General features: G+C 40.5%; 1 pseudogene across 1 annotated transcript; it reads right to left on the bottom strand.

The window, feature by feature from the left end:
- Positions 1–7,563: 7,563 nt before the first annotated feature.
- Positions 7,564–8,066, bottom strand: LOC308640457 (ankyrin repeat domain-containing protein 50-like; annotated as a pseudogene). Its single transcript has one exon. The product of its transcript is annotated as an ankyrin repeat domain-containing protein 50-like (transcript).
- Positions 8,067–9,066: the final 1,000 nt, after the last annotated feature.

Here is a 9,066-nt window from a genome sequence, read left to right as displayed (position 1 = left end):
GGCGAGGAGGCCACTACTGTGGTCCTTCTGCCAAGAAACAGTGGGTGGAGGAGCAACCATGGAGGGGAGGCAGGAGGAGGAAGACAAAGGAGCCCTGGGCTCAGGAAAGGGCTGAATACAGCTTAGCAATCAACAGCAATGCCCAGATTCTTAACAAGAAAATAATGACTTCCGCTTGGGAATATTATGTTCTCAGTCTGTGTTTTAGCTATTTTCTTACAATGGTACAGCAAAATACCCAAACTCAAAATAACAACGATTTCTCTTTTGTTCTGTCTGTGTATTTTGATCTGCTCTCTCCTGGACAAAAGGTGCAGATGGGTCTGTCCCTCCTCACTTCTGTCCTCACCCTGGACCATCTCCAAGTCCTGGGTAGGTTCTTGTGGAAATGATGGTAGAAACACAGGAGGACAAATCCCACTTTAAGCCTCTGTTTGACAGGTCACTTTTGATAATGTCCCACTGACCACAGTAAACCTCAGGGCTGAGCCAGAATCACATGACATTAAATACCCACTTCTCCATATGATGAAGACCATGGATACTCAGAGGGACACAGAACACAGGTACTAACCCAGCCAACACAGTGTCAGTGTGGTTGATTCAAGACATGGTGCACTAGAAAGGCAATGGCATTTAGGATCTTTATGAGATTAGGATAACAGGATAGAGAAATTGGTTTGAAGTTCAAAGAAAATGATAAAGTCTGAAGACACCAATGAGATCAATAGAGACTAAAGATCATGACCAACCAGGACACAGTTCAAAGAAATTTGTAAGAAAATAAAATAAGTATTCACTTATTTTAATACATAAAATTAAGCAATTTTATTTCATAAAATTAAAAAATAGCAAAATCACTCAACAAAGTAAGAGGCTAAATATACTTTAAAAAGTTTCATAGTTTTACCAAGTATATAATACTCTTACTAAACATTAAGAAAAATAAGACTATGCTTACTTGTCCATATCACTAAAAGCTTTACCACTGTTTGCTATGCTTAGAAAATATTTCTTAATAGAATGAATGTGCTAAATATGCTCTGCTGAGGTCATAGAAACACGCTGTGCACCTGAGAGGAGGCAGAACTGAGTCATGAAGAGTTTTCAACGCTAAGCAGAGAAATCTGCATTAGTTATGCAGCTTACCACAGGCAAGAGGAAGGACCTGCAGAAGGCACTGGGCAACTGTGCACAAAGGAATCCAACAGACCGACCAGGAACAGGTGAATACAAATTCTAAATTAGTAAAAGAACACAAGAACTAACCCAAGAAACAGATGGAATATTTTAGGAGTAATATAATAGGAGAGAGTCAAAGAAAATGCTAGAATCCAGCCTAGGGCAGTGCTTCTCAATCTCAAGGACATGAGGGTCCAGTTACAAGGCAGATTCTGAGTCAGGAACCAGAGATTCTGCCTCTTCATCGACCTCCAAGGAGGGGCCAGCACTGCTAACTTCAGATCACTTCTGAGAAGAAAGGACCCAGAGAATGGAGCCATTATGGAGAACTTCCTGTGCAGCAGCTTTCCCAGCACTCCAGACACTGCAAGAGCATCTCATCACACGCTCTCCCACCACGCCATGGCCTCCTTCATGGCGTGCACCAAACACGACTTGTGTGTCCAGTTCTGATGTTCTGTTCAGTGTACCTCCTCCCACTTAACATGGTGCCCTACTTGGCACACCACTTGAGCCCTGATTCTTAACTTAGCATGCATCTGGCACATGGCCTGCACCGAGGATTTAAGAAACGAATGAACAGAAATACTGGTAAAGAAGCAGGTCTGAACACACCAGGGTGAGAAAGGGCATCTGCGTGCAAAGAGACGCTCCTGAGAACAGACAGAGGCTCCAGGTGCAGGTCTGATGGCTGTATTAATTTGCACAATGGAGCCATGAAAGAAAATAATGTAGGGGACACACAAAGAAAGAACATCCAATGAAGCTCTCGGGGGTACTCTGGAGAGAACCTAGGGGAGGGGACAGCAAGGAACACAGTCAGCAGGAGGTTCTCAAAGGAAGAACACTCAAATAATGAAAAAAAAAATTAAAACACAGCCTCTAGGCCAAGGCAGATGGAGCACTGAGCACAGCACAGGCTAAGCCTCCTGCTGCAAATGGGAAATTCTAGGAGGTTCAGGAAGAGCAGGAGACAGGGAGGAAGGGAGGAGACAGCACTCCCTGTTCACACCCAAGGCTATCTGCTGCCAGTCTGAAGGAAGATGCAGCCTAGTGTGTTTTAAAATGCCTCCAAGAGCCAGGCTGACATACAGAAAAAAAATGAAATAAATGAAATGTTCTCTTATAAAGCAGGGATGGGGCTTGGCTGAGATCAGAGCACGCAGCACGTGCCCCCTTCCCCACACAAACAGCAGCTGACCCACTTCAGGGGAGTAAAAATCCAATACTGTCAAAATGGACATTTTTATTTTTTGTCCCAGGAACACACAAAAATTGGAATATGTGTGTGAACCTTCCTGAATTGGGCAGAGAATATATTGAAGTTGTTGTGTACCACTGGATTCTCTCTGACCTACACAAACAAGCAAAAAACCCGACTTATCCAAAGTGAATAAAAGTACAAGACTGCAGGGCAGAACTGAGAGTGTGGCTGGCTTTGAGCAGACCAACATGCAAACAGGGCCAATATGGTGAGCCACCAAGCACAGGTGGCCAAGGCCGAGGACAACTGGCTCAGCAAGTGGCCCAGAGCACCACAACAAAGCAGGAGGCCTTCTCTGTGAGGCCCAGGAAGCCACCCAGCATGGAGAGAAAGGGTGGAGGAGGGGTGGGAGACTTGGGATGAATGGAAGTCCACCCTGAAGTCCACCCAACACAGCTCCAAGTCAAAAGCCAGATGACCACAGTGGGAAATGGCCTCAGACTGGGAAAACTGTTTATGAAAATACACTGATTTATTTTATTTTAAATTTGGACAGTCCCAACACTTTTCAGTGACCTTTTCATCTGACACTATTTGAGCATGGACAGCGAGGGCTATCTGAAATGGTACTAGGTGTATGACATGGATTGTGGAAGCAGAATGTTCTGTGGAGAAAACACTACACAAGCGAGGGCAAGAAGGCAGCAGCCCTCCTGATCTCAGCCCCTTTGTTGACTGTGCCCAAAACACCTGGAGCCAGTTGAGACAGGAGACAGCTATCTGGCCACTTAAAACTCGCTGGACTGATGCCATATTCATGCACGCTCAACAGCAGACAGCAGGTCAATTAATCACCATCCCAGCCTGGTCTGCAGTTAAAATTGACCTAAATAATCAACTACCTCTGTTTTCTCTTATGAAGAGCTTGGGCGTTCTTTCAGCTAGGCTGCGACAGTCTAGATGGGCAGCAGCATGGTGTGCTGCTCTCCCTCAGAGGACAGCTGGCATTATGGTATGTAAAGTGCCACACAAAGTACAAGGGTCCATATAAAAAATTCATCAGAAATGATGTCATAAAGAAGCATATGCCTAACAGAAGGGGTAATAGATACAACATATGCCTAACAGAAGAGGTGCAAGGACAACTCAAGGTAGAAGTCGAGAGACAGTAAAGTGAAGAACCATCAATGCTACAGAAACAGATAAAAAGCTGGGAAAAAACAGTCCATCACTGAGGGACTCTTACCTGACACAACAACAAGTGTCAGGGTGGTCTGTTCGCCATCTTGTCCTACCAAGCCATGCTGCCTTCCAGCATGGACTCGAGTTTCCTGCAGAACTCTCAAAACCTAGACAACTGATATTAAATTTTCATCAGTTTCATTCTGTCTGTGCTTCATCTGGGGTGCCCTGAAGACACTCTTTCTTCCTACTGCACAGAGCGACACAGGAAGCCATGCCACACACAGGAATCCATGCCACGCACAGAAGACTCACTCCTGGTCCTGCAGATGTTGGCCTGAAATGAACACAGGCTCTGACATGACCAGGACGAGGGTCGGGAGTTCCAGCTCTGTGACAGCCACGTCCCACAAAGACCCAGGGTTCAAGGTCCGAGAGTAGGTTCACCCGGAGCTCCAACCAGACCCAGCCTTCAGCCACCCGCCAGCCCCTCCCCAGGTCCTAGATCCTGGAAGGCGTCTTGAGTCCCAGGTCACCAGGGAGCTCCACTCTAAGCCAACACTAGACGAGGGCCATCCAACAAGACACACAAGGGCCTAACAGAAGCGGAAGGGACAGGAATGGAAGAAGCCAATCCAACAACGATTTAGTTGTCATGAATTTTTTTTTTATGAACTGTTCTTAAAAACACACAGCTTTTGCTCTCAATATTTGTGGTCTTAACCACAAATATTAATTAATGATATTAATTAATTATCATTCTTAATTAATGATATTAGGGCTAGAATTGTGGCACAGTGGTAGAGCATGTGCCTAGCATGTATGAGGCCCTGGGTTCGATTCTCAGCATTGCATATAAATAAATAAAGGTCCATCAACAACTAAAAGAATATTTGGGCTGGGGCTCAGTGGTAGAGCACTCACCTAGCACATATGAGAGACTGGGTTTGATCCACAGCACCACAAAAAGGTAAATAAATAAAATAAAATTATTGTGTCCATCTACAACTAAAAAATATTTTTAAAAATAATTGATTTAAAAAAAATTCATGACAACTAAATCTAAGAAATGACATACTGTGCAAAGTCAGAAGGGAACATGACAGTATGGAACTAGATTAATATGAAATTCCTTCTACCACTCTTTGTTATTCAGGAAAATGGAACTCTGTAAGTTGTTACTTAATGTGAATACACAGTCATATCATTGCATGTAAGAAGTCAGCATACAATATTATCTGTTTCACCTAGTATTAAGAGTAAAATATAGGGAAAAATAGAAAGAAAAACTGAAGAAAAAGTAAGTGGCTAAAAAAGCATCTATTACTAAATCACTTCTCTGAAAGTTCCCCAGCTTAGTGGATCTGAGAATAAGGATTTTTTCTTTATCAATTTCTCACTACTAATAAATTGTTTCACATGACTATGTGCAACTATCAACATTATCAAATTTTAAATGTTAAGAAAATAATAATATAAAAGCTGGTTTTGGATTTTGTTTTTTTTTAAAGTGTAAAAAATATTCTGTGTATCTTTGCTTATATTTATATTTCATCTCATCACATAGCTACTTCTATCTCCCTCAAAATACCACAACTCCTTGAAAACAATGGTCCTCTGTCCCACTGTCTGGCTGTTAAATTACAACTATACATGCCCTGATATAATATATTCCTATTAAAATTCCTTGAAGCACCTATTTAAGAAGTCAGTTGTCTTAGTCAACTTTCTGCTTCTGCAACAAAATATCAGAGAATGGAGAATTTATAAACAAGAGAGGTTTATTCAGTTCTCCATTCTGGAGGGTGAGAAATCCAGGATGGAGGGGCAGCATCTAGTGAGGGATTTCTTACTGGTTAATGTGGTAAAAGGGCAAGCAAATGTAGACACAGAAAATAGAGGATGGAAAGACAAAGTGATTAGCACCCATTATCAAGAATAGCACCTACTGTCAATCAGAAAAGCAGTGCTGGTGTGGTTTTCACACACAGCTCTAAATGTTTCTTTCTTCCCTTTGATTAGATAATAACTGCAAATTACACAAGAAAAAGAAAATATGAGGAACAACTGAGTAAGAGAAAAATTTCTTTTAGAAAAATTAGTGATACTATAGTGAGAGGTATGCTTAAGTATTAGAACATCAAAAATATATAGTTATCAGGATTTAAAACATTTAGGTATTAGAAATTTATATATGCATTCCAATAAATTACAAAATTATATAATTTTAATTAATTAGGGTCTTCTTGGATTCTTTGAAAATAATCGTTTTAGGTGTCATCCAAATAGTTTATGAACTTACTGATGACAAAAAGATTAAAACTCAGGTCTTCACTATTGATGGTTATCTTGAGAAAAAGTAATAAAAGATGTTTTTGTGTAGAGACCATAGTCTCTTTAAAGGAAAAGTTTCATTTTCAAGACTCCCTCACTGGCTCAATGACAGTGACTGCACAGTGGACCCACTCCATCACACCTGCCACCTCCTGTCCATTCCACAAGCAGTAACTCAAACATCCTCATAGACTGGTGAATGATTTGGATGACCAAAAGACACACCCTGACTTCTACTGGACTGCACTGACAGATTAAAGGCCCCAAGAGTCCTATACTTCTAAAAAAGCAAGACTCTGTGAGTTTAATAACCCTCCCAAGTTTAAGTTCTACACTATCATTCCTAACTCATAGCCACACCGTGAACCAGCCCTCACTCTCCAACTTCACTGCACACCAACTTCTACATCACTCCTCTTTTCATCAAGTCCTTAAAAGAAACCTATTATTACAAATATGGAGAGATATACTTCAAATGCCTCTTAACTAGCTTGGACAGTTTACTGAACTTTCCACCCCTCAGTTTCCTCATACGTAAATGGGAATGACCTCACAGAATATTATGAAGATGAAATGGTTTAATATTTATAAAACTCTTAGAACAATGACTAACATACTGTTTGCTATAATTATTCAATATTATCAATATACCTTCAAACTTTATAGATTTCATGACACTAGATTTGAGGAGACCATAAAAACAAGCATCACCATTTAAAGAGCTACTCAAAACTGTTCCAAGTCCTCCTGGAGACACACTCATATGAACCTCCAGTGCACAGTGTTCCATAATTCTTGGGGCACAAACTTTAACCTGCTGAAGCCTAGTTAATATGGGAAGAAAAAGGTGTGTGGCAAAATGAGTCATTCAAGTAGAAGGGAGGCCACAGCCAGCACACAATAACCAATTGCTACTTTCACAATGACCAAGGAAGTGACAGGCAAAAATTATATTTTCAAGAAATTATGTTTTCTTGAGCAAATTTTGAATCTGCAGCCACTTCAAAAAGCAACTTGCTTAGATCAGTCCACTCACCATGAACAAATGCTTAACTAAAATTGGGGGGGGGGAATGTTCTCTGCACCACTCACTAAAAGCACTAAAATAATATCAAATTTTCACTCTGTTACAAATATCACATAAACTTATAATTCAACTTTTCAATAAGTTAATATGGGAATAATCCCAAAACCACATTAGCAAATTTTCTTCAGACTCTTAATGCTTATGACGCCTTTTAAGGAGAAATTTTCATGTAAAAAATAATATGCTATAAACAAAAGTGTACTGGCTTCTACACTGGGATTTCTTCTACTTCAGCTCATAGTATAGATAGTTCATCCTCCCTGAAAATGAGGCCTGGTTTCCAGGCAGCTAACTGTTCTTCTTTATCATAAGAACAGACTCCCCTTACCACTGACAGTTACTGTTAGAAACAGAACATTCTGTTACTTAACAAGAACAGTTAAGACTTACTTTTAATCTATATACTGTGCAATACAAAGTTCTGTTTCTTCCCATACTAAAATAAACAGCTGTACTCACAACCACCGATTAAGCCCAACTGCACAGCACTAGTAAAAGTATCTCAAAAAAAAAAAACTTGCTAAAAATCACTAATTGTTGCACAGAACCCTAAACATTATGACATTCTTTGCTGTTACCTTTTGAATGCTTCTGCTGGGTTCCTCTCACATTCCCCAGGCTATAAAAGGCTTTGAACAGCTTGTCCTCATATCCTTGGAGTAGTCCACTGCGGCATATCTGGGCAACCAGACCTCTAAGGAACCCTCCAACACACAAAGTATCAGAGTCCTGGGCTTTTCAGAAATGAAAGGCCAAAGCCTGGCGATGTAAACCTCTCTGCAAGCTTGTAGGTGAACTTGGCCATAAGAGTTCAGTACACAGGGCTGTCTTGCCACTACCAGGCCCTCCTACCAACAACACACTCCAGGCAGCTGCCTTTCCTGAGACAGCACCAGCATTATTCCCAAAATTCATCACAAAGGATGGTGTGTTGACAGCACTACCGCAGCAGCTGGTTTTCTCCTGGAGGCAATGCTGTAGCTTGTGGAAAACCCACTCCCTACAGTAAAACTGCTTCCCTTGCAGTAAACTCGTTTGGGCCATTTTGCAGACTTTTTCTTCCCAAGGATTAGTCATAATAGGTTTTCTATCTTCAACACTGGCTAGGAGATAGGTACACCAATAGAGTCTTTATATCCATTTGGACATAACTTGCATTTGAATGACAAAAGAAACCAGTTACAGAGAAATTCAACAGTCACAATTTATCAATACAATGTGCATGACTGTATTTGCTTCCATATTCTTGATTAGCAGAGAATATATTAATTGTTGAACAGACGCAAAAACAACTGGTTCCAAAGCTTGCCCATAGTTTTTGTATATCTTGATGGGTCATATAGCTCCATCGTTATGTCTGGAGTTTATGTGACTGTAGAGATTCTAAGCATACAGATGAAATAATAAATCTGGAAAACTCAAAAAGAGAAAACTCAGTCTTTCAATATATAACAAATGCTTCTCCAGACTCCAAGTGTTAATTGTGTGTGTGAAAATCAGATGTAGAAAAGCTGCCCATTATCTTAAATGTCATCAAAGAGATAGCATTTATATAGTACATAGGTAGCTCTGTATTTCCTGTTGAAGGATGACCACTCCAAGGACTAGTACTTGCCAGTTTTAGGCATCTGGGCAACTGCCAGGGAACTGATTCAGATTTTCCTTATGTGGCAGAAATGACAAACCACTGTTTACACCTTCTTAATTCAAAGCATTCATAAAACACATTTTTCAAGACAGCAGATTCTTAATAAACGGGTTCCTGGGTCTTAAGATGTCCAGGTAATCCACAATTTCCATCAGTAACTAAAACGAAACAAACAAAAATATCTTAGTGCAAAATACCATATATTAAAAGCTTATTTACAGTTCACCCATTGATCTCAAAAATCCATACACCTCATCTCTGGCACTTTCAAGAAGTTGGGACACTTACCCCTCAAAGATACTCGTTCTATTTCCCTTTTGCATTATTTTCTTCTATGGTTGTAATTCCCAAGCAGCCGATTTTATTAATTTAATATCGATTTTTGAAACCTTTTCACCCTAGAAAGGGAGAAAAAGAGACTTGATGCAC

This window comes from Spermophilus citellus (assembly GCF_964194105.1).
Source record: "Spermophilus citellus genome assembly, contig: SCAFFOLD_58, whole genome shotgun sequence".
NCBI lineage: Eukaryota > Metazoa > Chordata > Mammalia > Rodentia > Sciuridae > Spermophilus > Spermophilus citellus.
This window is presented reverse-complemented; position numbering and strand designations above follow the sequence as displayed.